Source organism: Helianthus annuus, chromosome 16, assembly GCF_002127325.2.
Source record: "Helianthus annuus cultivar XRQ/B chromosome 16, HanXRQr2.0-SUNRISE, whole genome shotgun sequence".
Classification (NCBI taxonomy): Eukaryota; Viridiplantae; Streptophyta; class Magnoliopsida; order Asterales; family Asteraceae; genus Helianthus; species Helianthus annuus.
Genome location: NC_035448.2, coordinates 69,383,318 through 69,404,361, shown reverse-complemented (window position 1 = coordinate 69,404,361; position 21,044 = coordinate 69,383,318). Strand labels below are relative to the sequence as shown.

At 38.0% G+C, this 21,044-nt stretch overlaps 1 non-coding gene across 1 annotated transcript; it reads left to right on the top strand.

Annotated features, from left to right (window-relative positions):
- The first annotated feature begins 3,359 nt into the window (after positions 1-3,359).
- TRNAE-CUC lies at positions 3,360-3,432 on the top strand. Its single transcript has one exon. It is a non-coding gene; the product is annotated as a tRNA-Glu (tRNA).
- Positions 3,433-21,044: the final 17,612 nt, after the last annotated feature.

Here is a 21,044-nt window from a genome sequence, read left to right as displayed (position 1 = left end):
CTGACTCGAGATCTCATAACTCAGTCGAGACCTGACTCGGGACCTGACTCGAAACCTCATTATTTTAGGTTGTTTCATGTGAACAACGTTGCGACTCGAGACCTCATAACTGACGCGCTAACAAGTGGTTTGCTATTAAATACCTGGTTTTGTAAACACTCAGAATCAGATAACTTTTTACAAAACCAAAATAGCTTAACTTGAATGAGCTTCTGATGTATCATTTCTGGCCAAGCCTGATTTAATACATCTATTTATTGTTCAAGTGTTATAAAAGGCTATGTTGAGTATGCATTACAAACATAAAATGTCTTAATTTCTGGCCAAAGCTGATTTAATTCATTTATGTCTAGCATACTTGACAAGTGCATAACTAAAGTGATTGTCTCATTTCTAGCCAAAGCTGATTTGTCACGTTTGCTTTGCACACATACTTAAATGATTACACTTCTGGCCAAAGCTGATTTGTTTTCGTTTAAGTAGAATTTTAACTAAGTCTATTATTTTGATGTTAGTAATAGACAATATATCACAGCTTCATAATTAAAATGGTCATTATTTATGCCTGCCTTAGTATAACATGCCCTTAGATCACATCAGGACTTCTTTCTTAGTATCATAAATTGCTCATCTTATTTCCACTATCAGCACCAAATTGCGGGATTCCACCGTTGACTGGTGATAACTTTGCTGAATGGAAGGATGCCCTCATGCTTACACTTGGATTGCTGGATTTCGATTATGCTCTTAGAGAGAATAAGCCAGCGGACCTTACTACTCAAAGTACTGCTGCTGAGCAGATAGTTCATGAAAAATGGACTAGGTGTGTGACAACCGTCACTTTTCCGTACATTCCGTACACTAATTGAACAGTAATCTGTGCTCTAATAACTGGGCATGATCTAGTTTACCAGACAAATGAATTTTTGATTACTGTTATATACATACAATGGCATTTCATGTTGCAAGACTTTTATCGTTGCTACATGCAACACGAGATAGTTCTAATGCTACACAAAACAGAATTGGCACCATTACCAGACAAACTAAAATGCTGATGAAGTTCAGTACATAGACATACAGTATTTTGAGGCCCAGTATGAGCCCGAGACCAAGTGATACACTAGTATAGTGTGTAGGGAATTAAGGACCACAAAACTGCTTTTCTAAGTGATAGAAAAAATGCCGGAAAGTGCCTAAAACCCACATAAAGTGCAAAATTCTGCATAAATCAGTAAAATTCATCATTTTAAGAAGTTTATTACATACAAAAATATGGCAAAATGTGTGACAACTGTCAAATTTGCATGCTTCCATACAATTATTTAATATTAAATTTATGCTTAATGACTGTGCTTAATTACAACTGATGATTAAACTGCTTTCTGATTTCTGTTACATACATACATATGCATCACATTTCATACTGTCACTCTATTTATTACACACAAACTTTAGTGACAAACTTGATGCACAAAGCACAGTTAGCACAGTGAGCGGATAACTCAGAAACATGCTGACAATGCCAGTATATAGACAGATAATGTTTTGAGGCCAGTATGAGCCAGAGAAAAGGTACTACACTAGTAGGGAGTGTAGGGAAGTAAGGACCAAAAAACTGCGTCACTAGGTGATAGTTCAGGTGCCGGAAAGTGCCTAAAACCCATTCTAAGTGCAGAATTCTGCATTTAACAACAAAATTCAGCATTTTAACATGATAGTAATGTGCAAAAATATGGCAAAATGGTCCTGTATGCAAAAAGTATTGTTCTTATTTTTCTGAGTTAGTATTGGTTCCCGAACACTTAACTTTCTACATAAAGCATGTAACACACTAAACATTAGACTTTACATCTTAACCCCTAACTAAAAACCTATCTACCAACAATTTACAAATTACCCCCCCCCCATGTAAATGACGGCTCATATGGCCCCCCACCACAAGATTTCCTAATCTTCTCCATAATCCCCATGTGATCTTTTATTAGGATTTGGTGGATCTTGTGTTGTACTTATGAAACATGAAGACCATTGGTTAAAAGAATTAGTGGGTTATAAGAACTTAATCACCAATCACCTTCACTCCACTCAACTTCTTCTCTCCCTCTACAAATAAGCTACGGCCGAACATACCCTATACACACCAACCATTTTCATTTTTAATTCATACAATCCAAGCTTGTCTTGAGGTGCTAGAAGGTGAATTAGGAGGCTCGGTGCACTTGGATCTTGAAGGACCTCTCTTGTGTGCTATTAACCACTCCATTTTCACTTGTGATCTTCCCTAGCTTTAAGCTAGTTGTAAGACTTCTTTAAACTCTTGATACTTCATCTTTTTGGTGGTTAATAGATATATTATGATGAAATCATATGAACACTAAAAGAACATAAGCATAAATCTTGAACATGAAGCTTTACATAAGATGAAACATGATGAAATAATGTTGAAATGATGTTGTTTTGAATATGATGATATTTGCTTGTTGATTTCTTAGTAATGTGATGTTGATCATCCTATAGAACTTGTTAGATCATGATTAGAAACATGATTTAACAAGATTAGGAGATGTTTGTGTTTGCGTAAAATGATGATCTTCTAATAAAAATATAAACTTGATAAATAAAGATGGTTTCTTGAAAAATAAGTAAACAAAGTGAGTTGGCGATCATGTAGATCCGAGATTTACAAATGCTTTTTTAAAGAAAACCAAGTTTAAAAGACGGTGTTTGAAAGATCATGATTCTTACATATACTTACACTATTTTTTTTGGAAATAAAATAAGTATATGGATGCTAGTGACACATGAAAATGTTGTAAATAAATATTTTTGTAAAATATGTTAACAAGTTGTGAACATCTAAAAATCCCGAGAATGAAATTTTAACAAAAGTAAATATATTTTGGGAAATAACTAAGACCACTAAACGCTTTACCAAGTTACTACGCGTTTTTGTGAAAAACTGTAGGATCATGTAGTTGACCCGAACGAGTCGTTCAGAGGAGTTTTGATCAGTTTCAGAGGCGGAAACTAAGAAACTGACTTAGAAACAGCTTGTTCTTCACTTTAAACACCTTGTTGATTGATCTAACAATGATTACAAGTAGAAATCACACCTGCAGCACCTCGGTGTGAAAATTAGGAATGTTACAATTGATTTCGCTTGTAAGGTACTTATAGGGGCGAGATTCCGCTTGAAAGTGTCCAGGATCAGTTCAAGCGAAATCACTATGTTGTGATTCCGCTTGAAACTGCCTAACATCATTTCAAGCGAAATCAACATCTTCAAGCGAAATCAGCATTAATACAACCTTAATTCTCCTATTTTCTCGTACAACGTGCCCTGATCTAACCTATTTTCCGTTGTAGTCTAGTTGGTCAGGATACTCGGCTCTCACCCGAGAGACCCGGGTTCATATCCCGGCAACGGAACCAGAATCCCCCTCAGATGTTGACGAGTCGTTCGTGTCGAGTCTTCTCATCTTCAGTCTTTATCAGTCTTCTGGGCTTCACTCTTTCGATCTTTCTCTCGAAAAACTTCAGACTCTCTTTTACAATGTTCTAGCATTCCTTAAGTTCATCAGCATCATCAGCTTCAGGATCATAATCTGGCTTTCACAGGTTCAATATCGTTTCCTGGCTCAAACTTTGTCCACAGAGTCCTCAGGTATCGGAACCTGGCTCTTTAAACACAAGTTGTTCAGGATCGATAAACCTGGCTCTTTTGAATCCAAACTCCTTTTGATATTGTTCCAAGATCGTGCCCTGGCTCTCATTCTGCTTAGGTTATCTGCACAATCTCTACCTCAAAGTAAATTTCACAAATTTAAACATTTCAAATTAAAATATTCAAACCCCCCCTCAAATTTAACTATAATCTTGATGAACCACTTGTAAATTTGATCAAAACACATTTGCTTTCAAACACAGACTCCCTTTCACAAAAAGTCATCATGTTTAGCACTCGGAACTTTGAAAATCAGCTTTTCAACACCAGTTGTCAAAAATCTTTTTGAATTTTTCAAAAGTTTATGCTAAAACACACTAAAAATCTTTTTGGATTTTTGATTGTAAAGAAATGCAGTAAAGAAATATTTACAGACAAGATTTTTGTGAGTTTGTGTAAGAGGATCATATCAGCTTATGAGACAAATCACCACCACCGTTAAGCTTCATTTCATTTTAAGTTCTAAACAATTCACTTAGATTGTCAGTATATTAGGTCCACTTAAATTTTCACACAAAGTTCAATTGTTTCGAGATACGAGATTAATGTCTTAAGCACTTAAACTTATCCGCATATCCCACTACTTGAATATACTCCCGTATCCAGATCCCAATATTCAGTCTTACAGGAGAGTATACCACAGATGATATCTGTAAAGGGTTAGATGCAAAACCGTGAGAGCTCAGGTCAGAACTTCCGTTCAGCAGAGAGATGACGGCTCGACTTTTGGTGTGTCCCCTTTAGAGGATCTTTTCTTCAACAACACATGATTAGCATTTTTCAATGTTTCATCATTTTTTATGCTGAGGGTGGTGCTATATTTCAAGCATTTGCAAAAAAGTATTATACGGGGACTAGGTCAGAATTTTCATTCAGCAGAAGTCCCGGGATAATACCCCAGATATCACTGAGTATAAAGACCTAGTATCTCAGAAAGAGGGACCTTTCAAACAAGATTTCGAGGGTTACCCATATATCCAAGAAAATGTTACCCACGATATAAGCAAGTTTGAAATTTAGGTTTATATCTCGTCACAATATACTAAATGTGTAAAAACCTACTGGCATATTCGCAATGAGATTGTTTATCACATTTTAAACTTTCCATTTCTTTAGCATGTTGTGACAGTCCACTGATGTACTATCATTTCCTCTTTTTCACAACAAAAACTCATTTTTGATTTTATCATGTTTTTGGCTTTTTCAAATTTTCTAATGTTTTTGGATTTTCTGAAGTTTTACTCCCCCTAAAATGGAAACACATTTAACGAAATTTGAAAACAAAAATGAGCTCTTGACCCACTTAGTAAAAACAAATTTTGAAAAACAAACTATACAAGTAAATTGACAGCCGATATCAAATCGCTTCAATTCTCCATTCACTAGGCATAAACAATCAGAACTCCCCCTTTCAACAAACTATTTTCTCATTTAGATTTCAAAACACTTAAGTTTGCTTTTACCACTTGTAGGGACGGATTCATCATCTTGTTCATTTAACCACTTGTATGAAGATTACATCAAGTTCAAATTAATGACCTTGAGTAATCACGAATAAGATCAGATCAGATCACTGTACCACTTGTAAGAACAACATCACCTGTCACTAAGTGTAGGAATAGAACATCTACACTGAATCAATTTACCAATCAAAATGCCGATTCTTGCTTCATACTTACCAACCTGGAAGCTCCGGCATAGTCCATCATCTGTAAAATGTAACCAATTAAAACTTCATTTACTAAAACAATTATTAAGAATGATGCCGATTCCTGATCCGCGATTACAAACTTGGGATCTCCGGCAAGTCAGATTTTTCAAGGGAAAAGAATTTTCACCCAAGTCTGACCAACCTTGGGTGTTTTTTAACTCTTGTTCAGTTGGATTATAAGTTGCCTTCTTTGTAGCATAAAAATCTTTAACCCCTTTGGCCTTTCCCTCGACCATTTTCCCAAACATTTTCTTAACATTCCCATTGAATGTTTTCTCGACATCAAATTCTTTCTTTTCGGAATAAAATTGATCCGAGATTTCAACCTTACCAATTTTCTGTTTAACTTTTTCAATCTTCAGTGATGGAAAATCATCATCATTCACTGAAGATACTGAATTCTCATCTTTTTCCTCAACATGTAGCTCATCTGGCTTTGTGGAACCAAATTCATCGCCTACTTTTTCAGACAATTTCTTAACAACCCACATTTGGTTGTCCTTTGCTTTCTTTTTGTAAAAATTTTTCTTCGAACACTCACCAACTTAATGAGTGGAATTTTCAAAAATTTTAAACTTTTCAGTTGGTGGTTCAACATCAATAACTTTTCCTTTGAGTTTTTCAGAAACTCCCTGTTTTGTCTTAGCATTTGTCGGACAATTCCATGCAATGTGACCAGCTTCATTGTATTTAAAATAGGTTCGAGTCTCTTTTGGATGAAAAACTCCAGTTCCTGTTCTCTTCCTCTCAGCAAGAAACTCCTGGTTTGATTGTCTCCAGAAAGGTTTCTTCTGTTCCTCTTCAACACTTCCTCCTGAAACAAATTTTGTGTTTGTTTTAGAATTTTTCTCATTTTTATAATTTTCCGGTGGAATAAAACCTAAACCTTTCTTTTTGAAATTACCGTTATGGTTTGGTTTCTTTTGAAAACTAGAACCAGAACTGTAACCCTTTTTCTTGTTTAGACGTTGTTGAACTCTTGAAGTGTATTTTTTAGGGTTTCCAGTAAGATTTAAATTTTTTATTTCAGAAATATTAATTTCTGTCATTTTGAAAACCTTTTTGATCATCTCAAATCTAACACTTCTTATTGGAAACTCTTTGTCAGGGTATAATTTGTCAGAATCATTCAAAGTATATGCTACTTCAAATGTTTCATCATTCAAATTCGATTTTGATAATAAAAATTCTTTACTGTAAGCCCTTTTAACCGACGTCTTTTGACTGTTGACTGACGAACATGAACCTCCAGACTCAGAATTTGACTCAGACTCCTCATCAGTATCCAACACCTGATCGACTACCTTTTTGATTAACTCAGACTCATGATCAGTGTCAGACGATGTGAAAGTGACATCAATGTTTTCTGGTAAATCATCAGTTGTGTCAGTTTTTAACTTTATATTGACTGCCTTTTTGACTTGCTCCTCATTTGGTTTTCTGGGAGAATAACCTTCCCAGATTGGAGGCGGACACTTGTTATAGCTAACAGTCGGTTTCTTATCAGTATCCTTGTTCTTTGACTTGTCATCCTTAAATGCTTCAAAACCTGCAACAGTTGGATAAATTCGATCAATAAGATAATCAGAACTAGAATAACTCTGTAATAATTGTCTGATTCTCTCATTCTCAATTTTCTAGGTCTTCAACTCTTGTTTCCAATTTGCACTTTCTTCGATGTAGAAATTTATAGCTTTCTGTTTTGTCATCATCACAACATTCATCATGGTTAATGCTTGTTCCCTTTCAGAATTTGCCTTTTGAAGACCAGTTACTGTTCTATTCAAAACTCATAAGACTCTTTCACATAGTTGAAATTGAACAGTAATTGCTCCTTCATCTTCTCATACTCAGCCAGCTTTTCATCTTTAGCTGCACATTCCTTGCATGTTTCTAGACACTTTGTGCAAGGCTTGATGACCTCCACAATCTTTTCTACTTCGATTATTTTCTCAACTTCAACAACTTTTTCAGCTTCATGCATCTTTTCTGGTTCAGCAATCTCCTCAGCAACACTTTTAACTTCTTCATTTTGAACAACACTTTCAGGTTTCATTTGCTTTTGTTCTTTTGCTGCTCGTTTCTCCTTTAGCTTCTCCAGACGATCTGCAAAATAAAAATGAAAACTTTCAGGAGAGAGATGAGATTTTGCAACATTAATATGTTTTTCTTCCTCATCATCACTACTGTCATCAGTTGGTGACTGATCGAACTCAATTGACTTTTCAGAATTATCATCCGAAGAACCAAAATCAGATGGTGTTTGATCAAAAACAGCTTCTCTTTCTGAACTTTCATTTGAACTCTGTGAATTTTCTTCTGATGATACAGACTTTTCTTCTTCATTCTTCACATTAACACCAATGGATTTCATCCACTCGGTAAACATATCCGGTTCTTTCACTATCTTAACAATGAAAGCTTTAAATTCTCCTTTTTCATCAACAAACATATCCCAGCTAAAACCTTCAGGTAATCTTTCATCATCCTGATTGATTAAGCATGCTTTGCTATCAGATGAGATGTACTTGTTCCAGTTAAAATCTTCTTGATTCACCAGACATGCTCTCTTTGAATCCTCGATCACTTTTCTACCATGAGCCACTTGTGGTTCTTGTTGTTGCTGCTGACCAACTTGTTGATATATGGCTTTCCGGTAGTAATCATCTTTTCCAAACGGATTCTTTGCTTCACTAGCTTCTCTGTTCTTGCATTCCCTCTTGAAATGGCCTTTCTCCCTGCATCGAAAACAAGTAACTTTAGATTTATCAAAACCTAAAGCAGAAACATGTGCATCAAGAAAGTCATTTCTTCCAGTAATCAATTTGAACTTTTCTGCTCTTCTCAGAAGACTAGCTAGACACCATTTGATGTCCATGAGCTCCATCTCTTCAGCGTCTATCTGATCGTAATCCTCCTTTGTCAGCATAGGATTTCTGATCCTCCTTGCAACCAAACCTTCATAAGATAATAGCACGGAACCAAGTAATGCCATGTGATCTTTTGCAACTTCTTCAGAGAAACTTTGACCATCAGGAAGATTCAAAGCAATGTTGCATTGTATCACATAACCATTTCCACTTTTAGAACTTTGATTCTGAAAGCTTGATGTTGTATCTTTTGGATTAACACTTGGATATGAAGAGAATCCACTACTTTTGTTTGAACTTTGATCAACATTTTCAGATGAGTCTCCAGCACTAAAAGCAGTTTGAATCTTTGGACTTCTTTCAACTTCTGGAACACTGCCTTTGTAGTACATTTTCACATCTTGTTGACCACTCGGATTATTCATCCTCGCAATCTTCTGCTGTTCCAGATCTTGACCTTCAATTTTCTCGATGAACTGGGAAATTGTTAACCCATCATATACTCCAGTGTTCTTCAGAATCATCAAGTAAGTACCCCACTCTTTTTGCGGTAAAGCGTCAGCTAACTTGTCGACCCATTCTTCACGATCTTTGGTTATGCTTAGCATTGACATGGATCGCACTAAGTGGCAGTATCTTTCAATTAGCTTCTTTGTATGTTCTCCGGGCAGACTGCTAAAAAGATCAAATTCCTTCTTGAGTAGTGCCTTTTTACTCTTAATCATATTTTCACTTCCCTCAAACTTGATTCGAAGAGCATCCCAGATTGATTTTGAGGTCTTGTCATGTTGAAGCAACACAAAGATGTCTTCTTTGATAGCTTGCTGAAGTAGACTAATCATCATTTTTTCAGCTTTGTACATATCACGTTCTGTGTCAGAGAATTCAGAAATTGTTTTCTCAACTTGCAAATCAGTATGTGGTAGAACATACTTCCTCAGAATATACTCCCATGATCTCAGATGGTTAGCTTGAACCCAGTTTTCGAATCCATCTTTCCATCCGTAATACTCTTCAATGCTCATTAGCTTCGGGAGCTTTTGTAACGTTCCGGTCTCGTTTTCTAAGTTCATGTTTTGAGCAATGGAAGCCGGAGTAGTTGGAGATGTGGCGAACGCGTTGTAGAATTCTTCACTCATGATTCGGTATCACGTTTTTCAAAACCTGTTACTCTCAAGCAGAATCAAAATCAAACAGGATAATACTTCAAGCGGAAACACTACACTTGTAGTTTCAAGCGAAATACCCAACAACCCTATTTGAAGCGGAATCACAAATAGTCTGTCTGGAGCGAAATCACAGATTTCGCTTGAAATTCTTCAAGCGGAATAACAACTATGAAGTAATAACCCTGATTTCGCTTGTAACATTCAAGCGGGATAACCTGTTTGAAGCGAAATCAAAAATTGTTCATTCGAGCGGAATCACATCTAAGGACCATTTCTACCATTTTTACTGCGAATTTTAATCTGATTCCTTCAAGGCTTTGTTAAAATGCAATTTCCTATATGTTGTGAAAAATTCAGACCATTTCGACCGTTAAAACTTGTTCAATTGAAGAAAGAAGGTGTAGAAGTAAGAAAACACAATGAATTCCAGCTGAATTCTGCAGAACTCCTCCTCATGTGCTCTGATACCACTTGTAGGATCGTGTAGTTGACCCGAACGAGTCGTTCAGAGGAGTTTTGATCAGTTTCAGAGGCGGAAACTAAGAAACTGACTTAGAAACAACTTGTTCTTCACTTTAAACACCTTGTTGATTGATCTAACAATGATTACAAGCAGAAATCACACCGGCAACACCTCGGTATGAAAATCAGGAATGTTACAATTGATTTCGCTTGTAAGGTATTTATAGGGGCGAGATTCCGCTTGAAAGTGTCCAGGATCAGTTCAAGCGAAATCACTATGTTGTGATTCCGCTTGAAACTGCCTAACATCATTTCAAGCGAAATCAACATTAATACAACCTTAATTCTCCTATTTTCTCGTATAACGTGCCCTGATCTAACCTATCTAGTACAAGACTCGATACAAGACGAAGTCGACAGATGCATGCACTAACAAAAACCAAGTTCATGTCAGTATGGAAAATATATAGTCTTTGCACTTGGTAAGTGTAATATGGTTTCGTGATTTGTTGTTGATTGTTTGAATGATTTTCGAAAAGAAAATGATATGCTAAATAGCATGGACACCTCCATTTACAAGGGAACTATGGCAAAATTTTCCAAAAATTCCAACACTTAGAAAATATTTTCTAACAAGTATTTACAAGTGTATTTTTTTTTAACTTTTCTTTTCAAATATAAACCTTGCCATAATGTTTGTAACAAAGTACAAGTATCGGAGGTTGGTTTTTGTAAATACAAATGGATAAATATATATTTAGAATATATATTTCATACTAAGACACTTGTGTGGATATTTGTTTATTTTGTGGAATAGTTATATTATTTTAGGGTAAAATAATATGACTTAACAAAATACCATGACATTTACAACTCCAAAATAATACCAAAAATCACAAGGAATGAAATGTAAGTTACACACTTAATATTGTAAAGCCGAACAATAAAACGTAACTTATGAAATATTTCGGAACTCTTATAAATATATTTTTGGCAAGTATTATTTTGGAAACGAAAGGAGTGAAAATATGATTCTTGTACATATTACCAAGTATATCATATTTTCGACAAAGAGAAAATATATTGTTTTTGGGGAGTTAAAAATATATTTTCCTAAGTATATTTAGAAAATATATGATTTTTGGGAAAAATATATATTTTGTTGGAATAAATTATTTTTGACAAATAAGTTATATATATTTTCTAAGTGAGACTTGAAAAGATATTGTTTTGGAAATATATATTGGGAATATATTGGTATATTTTTTTAATTGAAATAATACACCGGAATACGACGCCAATACATGGCTAAAGACACATACAAAAATATGAATGCATATGTATGAGATACCCCCATCCTTGGGAAGGAAATACGAAGTTAAAATACTAGAGGAGTACTAATACAAAAATATTGTTTAACAATTATTCCAAAATGACGTATAATTTAGAGTTGAAATAATTATTTTAACTAATAATTATAACTTGGAATAATATTGGGAATACAAGAAACGTAACTCAAAAACCTTCATACTAAACAAAGGCACTGCCCGTTCATCTAATAGACGTTAGTACACTGTAGGTAGTCGTGTTTGCTTGCTGAGGAGACTTGGGTTACACATACTGAAGACGCAATACTGTGAGTTCATTTCCCCCCCTTTTTTAACTGTTTTCAGTTTTATACTTCGGGGGTGAAATACATGTTACAATTATTACAGACACTTTTATACGTGGTATGGTTAGCTTAAGGAGGGTTTACTACTTAGATCATGTGAAAGGTGGGTATAACACTTAAGGCCATTAATCCTCATCGTAGGACCGAGGGACATGAGTGATAGATCTATTGGGTGTTGCGAGCCCCACCCATGGGCCTGCGAGTGGCTGCATGTGGTGACTATGTTGTTCCGCCGGAGGGGCCGGTACGAAATACGCATACAGGTTTGAGTGCTTCCTAGGCCATGTCACTTATTAATGTATTAGCTACACATTAATTGATCTGTTTTTCCTTATTGCTACATACCAGGGACATACATTTATACAGACATACTTTAAAGGCTTATTCATACACTACACATGAACTCGCTCAACTTTTGTTGATGTTTTTCAAACTACATGTATTTCAGGAAATTAAATATGGATCTGGTGGGCGTTGGAGTTTCAAGTCACGTTAAGTATAAAGATGTCATCCATGGTCTTTGGGTTTGGTCAGTGTGTCTTAATACTGGACGAGACACGTCTTCCAAACTTTGATTATAACTAATATCTTTTGACGAGTCCTTAGCGAACTTTTACACAATTCATATGGTTTGTAAAACTTGAATTTGAAGTCTACGATTTAGACAATGTTGCTATGTTTTAAACTCATTTTATGGATGACAAATCTTTGGTTTTATCATATAGTTGTTTGATATGGTTGAATGCAATGATAGCAAGAAAGTCACACCATAATCACGCTTCCGCAAAAGTCAGGGTGTGACAGCTTGGTATCAGAGCCAGGTTCGTAGCGAACTAGGATTCTTTCTCGAGTCTAGACTACGATCATTAGGGCTCTCATGAAAACGTTTTACGACATGTTTTCATTGCATACACAAAACGTCCAGATCCAGGGAACAAACATTTTTACAAACAAAAGGCACAAATACACATTTCAAAATTTATGTTTATAGTTCAGTCTTAGAGACTGAGGGAGGATTAGTCTTAGAGACTGAGGGAGGATCAGTCTTAGAGAATGAGGGAGGATCAGTCTTAGAGACTAAGGGAGATCAGTCTTAGAGACTGGGGAGATTTGGTCTTAGAGACCAGGGATTTAGTCTTAGAGACTGGGAAAGTTGGTCTTAGAAACCAGGGATTTAGTCTTAGAGACTGGGGAGATTTGGTCTTAGAGACCAGGGGGTTAGTCTTAGAGAGTGGGGAGATTTGGTCTTAGAGACCGAGGAGTTAGTCTTAGAGACTGGGGAGATTTCGTCTTAGAGACCAGGGAGTTAGTCTGAGAGACTAGGGAGTTCAGTCTGAGAGGCTGGGTGGGATAGTCTGGGAAGACTAGGACGAATATGTGGATACATGATTACATTATGAATTGTCTTTATTTGCAATACACAAAGTGTTAAAGATTACTGTGAATATGCATGCTACGACTATTATGTACCGGCACACACGTCACCTTCCTCAGGGAACGAATTGTCAACTGATGACGACCCTACAGCCACCGCCACAGATGATGAGGTTGTACCTGTGCCGGAGATATTTACGTCAGACACTGAGAGTGACCCTGACATGCTGACCAAGGATGAGGATGACTTCCAACCGTCCGTGCTCCCAGACTTTGGCGAATTACCCTTGCTGATGGCTTCCTCGACGAGAATCTTCCTGTCATTCTTGTTTCGGTCCACGACCACCTTACCATTTGGAACCTTCGGTGAAGAGCACCTCCTGGCTTCGATCCTCGGTGTCGTACCTCTCGTGGTTATTTCCGTCGAGGATTTGCCTCTTGATAAATTGTTTAATGATGACATTAATTTGCTTGTTGATGATCCTCCCGTTGACACCCAGGATGATGGAAAGTTAGATGAGAACGTTGTTACTAATTTTACGTTTTGAGATCCCTATTATCAAGCTATCCTCTGATTCTAGAATACGTTCGATTTCAGACTCCTTTGAATCTGTGACATTTACGGCTTTACGGACAGGCAGGTTACCGCTTTTTGCTACAGACACGGACGACGATGCCGCTTTGACTACTGCACTAACACCTACTCAAGATCACATACCCTCACATGACCCAGAACCTGCCCTTGAGGCAGATCTAGTTCCTTGTGGGCCGACTTGATGTTGCACTTACTGATCCTACGCCCTTGTTCAATCATAACCTTATTCCTTTTGGTTTAACAGACATTGCGCCCTTTGTACCTGAACCCATACCTGCACCTGTTGATCTTCCTTCGGGACAATTGCCACTGCACCCGCACCCGCTAATGTTACTCCTTTCCTCCTGTGGAGTCCGACGTTCATCACACCAGTTTGCCTATTGCTTTCTTTCAAGACATCCCGGGTCAGCACCCGCACAACGATCTTTTTGCTCCAGCAGCATTTTTCCCAACCTCACAGGTCGTACCGTTTGCTTCATTCACCTCTACAACGTTGGACGATCCATTTAGATGGTTCCTATAAAACACTATGCTGGTTTTAGACCCTTGCCATCCCTCACATTATGGAGGCTACACACGGAATGAGTGCTCCTGGAACATCAGCTACAGTCTGAGGATATAAGTCGTAAAGTTTTGGAGCTCGAGCTGACACCACAACCTCCACCCTGTTTATTGCCAGCATACTTCGATCCTCCACAATTATCAAAGACTTCTTTTGCGCTCTCACCTGCTGCTATAACGTCTTTCCCAGGTTTTTGATGCTTGTTTCTTTACTATCAAGCGGCTGATCAGTTAACTACTTTGACGTATATACAAGCTCGAGGAGGAGTTTACGCATGCTAGCAGTTTACTTTCTTTCCTCCTCCACCTCAGTCACCAGTATAGTTGGTTTCCAGATTTATGCGGATTACATTACTCTTGGGCAAGGACACTACAAATGAGTTGGGATTGCGGAGACTTTTTAAAGGCTACTTTTGACCACGTGATTTTGATACACTGACAGACTTATTGGGCAAGGGTAGGGTAACTCTGTGTCCCTTTTGACGTAATGCATTTTGTAAACAACGTGAGTGTGGTCGATAAACGATGAAAGCTCAATCGTCACATTCCCCATTAAACATATAACAATACTTCCTGGTCAATGACTAATGGAAGCTCAGTCGCTATGCCCTCGCTAAGCACGTTGTTGATCTGCATATTTGTGCTATAACTATAATGCTACATGCTTAATTGCTACATTCCTATCTACAAGTTGTGCTATAATTGTGACGATATGTGATTGATTGTTATAACAACTGCGTGTATACATATATGTAATACACCTCCTGGGTCTCATTCGTTAAGAAGATGCTTTTGTACTTACTGTCACACCCCGAAATTATCATAGCCTTGGCGTGACTGGACTGGTATCTTCATTGCATAGCGGAAGCAAACAATCTAAGTCATTTAGAAAATGAACGCCACTAAGTACCCGACTCTTCATGGTCCTCCTATTCCAACCGTGCCTTGTCTTAAAATGCAACCTGAGAAAGAAACATGCGAAAAATCAACATAAAGTTGAGCGAGTTCATAGTTTGTTTGTAAAAGATTTGAAGTAAATCTTTTTGAATAACCGGTTTTTGAAGTATTGTTTGAGAAAACGAATTTTAAAATCATTTTCTTGTACAAATCATGTATTCATGTATAAATCATGTTTTCATATGTAAAACAAGTATTCATGTGTACACCATGTACCTATGTATAATTCACATTTCTCTTGAGTACCCCACGTTCTCAAGTATAATTCCCGTTTTCTTGAGTACCCCACGTACTCAAGTTTAATTCAAGTTTTCTTGAGTACCCCACGTACTCAAGTATAAATCAAGTTTTAGTATGGTATGAATTTTTATGTAATCAAAGTATTCCTGTAAATATCAGGACTATTAATGGGTTGCAAAGCCATTAACATGTGACACGACATAGGAAGTCACCAAACCTAAGGCATTTAATTGGTATATTCTGAGACACAAAAGCACTACTCGATTCTCGCCCTCACCGAGAGTGTGGCTGCCAGGCACCCGTTAGATCTAACCTTTTGTTTTGCGGTCTAGGTATATTGTTGATTAATGGTGCTTCTGTACCCTATTCGTGACACTATTTCTCATAACGCATCCTACTTGGTTCTTGTTCTCACCAAGTGCGTTTTTTTTGTTATCATTTCTCATAAAGCATCCTACTTGGTTCTCGTACTCACCAAGTGCGTTTCTTATTATCATTTCTCATAACGCATCCTACTTGGTTCTCGTCCTCACCAAGTGCATATCTTATATTTTTATATTTTCATACGATAACTCACGTATTTTTAAACTCTTGTATTTGTATTTTCAGAAAAATACGCTTGTTTGGAAAACCGGTATAAACCATAAGCTTTTCGTAAACCATTTGTGTTCTTTGTAACATGGTTTAAAAATATTTAATTCTTGTATGCTTTGCAAAAAGTGCATGTCTTTCCACCCCGAAAACATTTATAAAAGTGTAAAAATGTGGGGTTATGAACTCACCTGAATATTCCTGTGCAAAGCTAGCTAATTTACGACTTCTTGATGTCGTTTCCAAGGCTCGACTTGCTAGCGTGCATTCTACAGTATTCCTAACACGGAATATCTAATAAGTTTCGAATAATGTGGTAACTAATCTACGTGTTACCGAGCTCTACCGAATCGTTGATCGAACGATTTGACGGTAAATAGTTAACTTAATGAAAATGACTAAGTTAAATTGTCGCGAGAAGTCGTTTGAGTATGTAGGAATATTCGTATGAAAGTATTGTATAATAAGCTTGTATTATATATATTGCGTCTTGTATATTTTGCCAAAATATATGTATATGCCGTTTCGGCGTTCGTAATAAGTATAAAATATTATATTTATTCTATAAGAACTTCATCGAGTCGTTGAATAGATAGACTGTAGCTATTTTGTAAAAGAATTCGTGTGTTTGAAATAAATATACATCTATATTTATTTTATAAAACAAGATCATGTTGTTTGATACTTGAAATAAATATATAAGCTATATTTATTTTATAGAAGTTATACAAATTAACGACGTTCGAAATAAATATAACATTATATTTATTTGTAAAAGCGTTTGGAACTATCAAAGTTTGAAGTTTTATAAACTCGAATTCCATTAAGCGTCGTTTTTTAAATACAATACGTGTCGTGTTTAAGGGTTTTTCTCGAAAAACGAGCAGAGTTTCCTCTGTTTTAGGACGCCCCCGACAACACAAGTTGTCGTTTTATTTTCAAAAATTCAACACAATTTAATCAAGATTCAACTATATGCAAACTTTGTCAATTATATGACGAATGTAATTTATAATCAGTCGGTTTCGAGAGCTCGTTTCACGTAATAAAACCATAATATAACGTAAATAATCCTGTCGATAAATCTTTACCAAGTCTTCCGTCAATATGTCGAGTGAGCCGACTGTGTTGACCGAGTCAACTGAGTTGACTCGGGTTGACTGAGTTGACTCAATTTGACCGAGTCAACTGAACCGCTTCATAATCTGTCTCGAACCGGGCTGACCCGAACCGAACCGTTGGCCTCTGTTGACTGTCTTGACCAGCTCTGACCAGTTTTGACCGAGTGTTGACCCGAACAATGTTCGACCGGAACCCGAACTGTTGAACCTGTCCTGGAACCATAACTACTCTAACTTGAACCAAGCTCGAACCTGTCGGCGGTGTTGTTACTGGTGCCAGTGGTGACTCCGACGCCGGTCGGCTGTGGTGTCAGCCATCACCACCATCATCACCATCAAAATCATCAGAACCAAAACAAAAATCATCAGAACCAAAGAAACGGGGAGGGTTCTTACCGTGAAACTTGACGGACCGACCAAGGACCACGGGCTCGAGGCAGGGACCACCGGTCCCAGACAAGGACCTCCGGTCACTACCACCACCGCCGACAGCAATCGCCGGAACGTCGTCTCCGCCACTGCCGCCGCCGTGAGCGGCGGCGCCGCTCCTTCTTCTGCCGTTCTTTCTCCCTCTTCAGCCTCTCTCTCTATCTCGCCTCCTCTCTCTCTCTCTTCTTCCTCTCTCTCTCTCTGTTCTGTTCGGTCGCCGCCGCACCACCACCTCACGGTGGTGGTGATGTTCCATTCTGTTAATCGGAAAAGGGGGGGTGTGCTGGTCGTCGACCGGCTGTAGGTTTCACCGAGAAGGGAGAGGGAAAGCATGAGGGTGTGTGTGTGATTTGGAGAAGATAACTTCTCTGTGTTTGTTTGTTTAGGTGAGATCGAGAGAGGGAGTAATCTAGAGGGTGTTTGGCAGTGAATTTATGTGGTTTGTGTGTGTGTAGCAAGAAGGAAGCAGGTAAGTTTTATACTCATTTTTATGGGTATTAACTAGTGTCATTACCTTATGTCCAGTATGTATAGATCTATAGAGATCTCTTGAATATTTCTTGTGTCCATCTTTATGAGACATAAATCTTTTGGAAAGATTTATCGAGATGTTTTAGAGATTTTGAATATCTTGTAAATATTCTGTAAGATTTTATGAGTATTGCCTAGAGATCTTGTATGTTATGTGCGGGTTTAGGCTTGTGGGTTTTGGGCTTGGGCCCAGGGCCCACAAGCCCATCTCGCGTGTGAGTGGCCCGTAATTCCTACGAGACCTGATATCGCGATCCATATTCCATAAGCATAAAATATTCTTAGAAATTCCGTGTTTGTCGGCGTTGTCAGTATTTCGTACGGTATTAGTCCGTTGTCGCGTCATATTTAGCAGATTCCCATAAATCACCACACGCGCACTGTATAGCTGGACAAACGTTCCTGGGCACTCCAAGGGCCTAATTAAGTTAATTAGCGTCGTAAGCACTATTTATTATCACGTTAATCACCCGTTAATCACGTAATTAAGAGCGTAAATTACCGGTTGTCACACTTACGACTTTAATAAGACCTGACCCGACCGATCTTCTTCTAGGAAGATGTCGACTCAAGGAAACACCGGTACCAACAACTCTCTACCGACAACAGAGGCGGAAATGCAAGAGCGCCTCTTATAGGCCATCGCACAGTATGAGGCCCTTCGCTCCGAGCACAGTGGAGGCACCTCAGGAAATAACCCACCCAACGGCTGCACCTACAAGCAGTGTTTGGGCTGCAAGCCCCTGAATTTCGACGGCACTGGGGGTGCCGTAGCCTTCGTACGCTGGATTGAGAAGACGGATTCTGTTTTACGTGTGAGCAAATGCACCCCAGAGCATCAGGTTACGTACGTTTCCGGACTATTCCAAGATGGGGCTCTGTCATGGTGGAAACTCTAGGTTCAGACAATGGGCGAGGCTGCTGCGTATGCTTTGACATGGGATCAACTGAAAGAACTATTGCATAAGAAATACTGTTCGAGAGCAGAAAGCCAGAAGATGGAAACTGAGTTCTGGAACTTGAAGATGGAAGGACCAGAAATAGCTGAATACGTGGAGAAATTCCATGTTCTATCGCGTATTGTCCCCTACATGGTAGAACCAGAATTTAAAAAGATTGAGCGTTTTATTTGTTGATTGGCACCCCAAATCATGAGCATGGTGACGACATTAAAGCCTGCAATGATCGCTGAGGCCATTGATTTAAGTGTGACCTTGACTGAAGAGGCAATTAGGTTGAACAAATTTTCAACCTCTTAGGATAAAAAGGAGATTCATGTAGAGTCTTCTGGAGACAACAAGAGGAAGTTCGCAAAATTCAAGCAGGGTACTCAGACGAATAGCAACAACAAGGCCAAAAAGGGAAAAGAGTACACAGGTAAACAACCTCAATGCGACAAGTGTCGACGACATCATACTGGGCGATGTAAAAATGGAAAGTGTGACAACTGTGGCAAAGTGGGGCACAACGGGGAAACATGTTGGCATGAGACGAAACGTGGAAAGAAAGGTAAGGGATGTTATAACTGCGGTGATAGGGGCACTTTAGGAAAGATTGCCCAAGGGAGATTAAACAAAATCGTGGGAAGAATGTCTAACACCGGAGCTAGGGAAGCACGCCAGGATCCAAACATGGCTATCGGTACGCCTCATAATAGTCAATGATTTGCGTCTGTGCTATTTGATATTGTTGACAAATTTTAGCTTTAGAATATACCTGTTTTAATAGTAAGCAAGATAGATATCCGGTATTCGGTAGAAATAGCTTAAGGGAAGCTTTGATGTAATAATTGGGATGGACTGGCTATCAAGCAATCAAACGAAGATTGTTATCCGCATTCCGATGACGAATGGAGAAACGATCATAATTCATGGAGCAGGATACGCCCTTATAGATTATCAGTCATTGAAGATACGGAAATTTTTCGCACAAAGGATGTGTTGTTTTCTAGGCTCATGTCGTGGACAAGGGAACCAAGGAACCTAAACTCAAAGATATCCCTGTGATAAGAGAATACCCTGAAGTCTTCCCCGAAGACTTACCAGAATTATCTCCTCGACGACAAGTCGAATTTCGCATTAACTTGATTCCGGGCGCTGCGCCTGCTGTTAATGCACCTTAACGACATACACCTTCGAAGTTGCAAGGATTGACAGTGTAGCTCCAGTAGCTGATAGAGAAGGAAGATAACAGACCAAGTTCCCACTTTGGGTAACCCCAGTTTTGCTTATTAAGATGAAGGACGATAGCTTTCGTACGAACATCAGACTACCAGGAGCCGAACGAGCTAACCAACAAGAGTCGGTGACTCTTGCTAAGGATTAACGAATTACTTATTTAACTAACTGTGAGGATCCAACTACTATTTTCCGACTGATCGATGATCGAGTGTCGATAGCTGCAAATTCAGAAAGAAAGTATACCGGGGAAATTGTGGGACAATAACTTGTTTTAACGTACACAAAATGGTGTTTCCTACATGATGCACATAACAATTTTGCACCGAATACGAAACTTTGAGAATCTAGAAAAACTTGCACTTAGGACCTTTGGAAACCCAGGCCCAAACTCGTGAAGGTTGCCCAGGAACCACATCTATTAACTCAGTCAAACATCATTATCCTGACATATATGCTATTTCAGTTAACCAAGCAGAAAGTACCTGAATTTCTTTTGTTAAAATCTTCGCTTTTGTTTCTAACGAGTAGATGTTTTTAATCTCTACTCCCCTTAATGGTAGTTGCATAGCGTTAATTTTCTTCGCTGAGAGCGAACACACATTTGCTTCGATATTTGGGCATTTCTTCATTTTAACAGATACTCATTATTCCTTTTATTGGAAACTTATATGTCACATGCACCATTTGCTAGGCATGCGATTTCATTTCGAATAAACGCCTCATTGAAGCTCAAATATTATTTTGCTAAAGCTAACTATTGGTTTACGATTCAAACAATCTACATTATTGCAATTGTTGGCTCTTTTGTTATCAAGTCAACACACTTTCTTGAGACTTCATTTATTTCAAGTTAC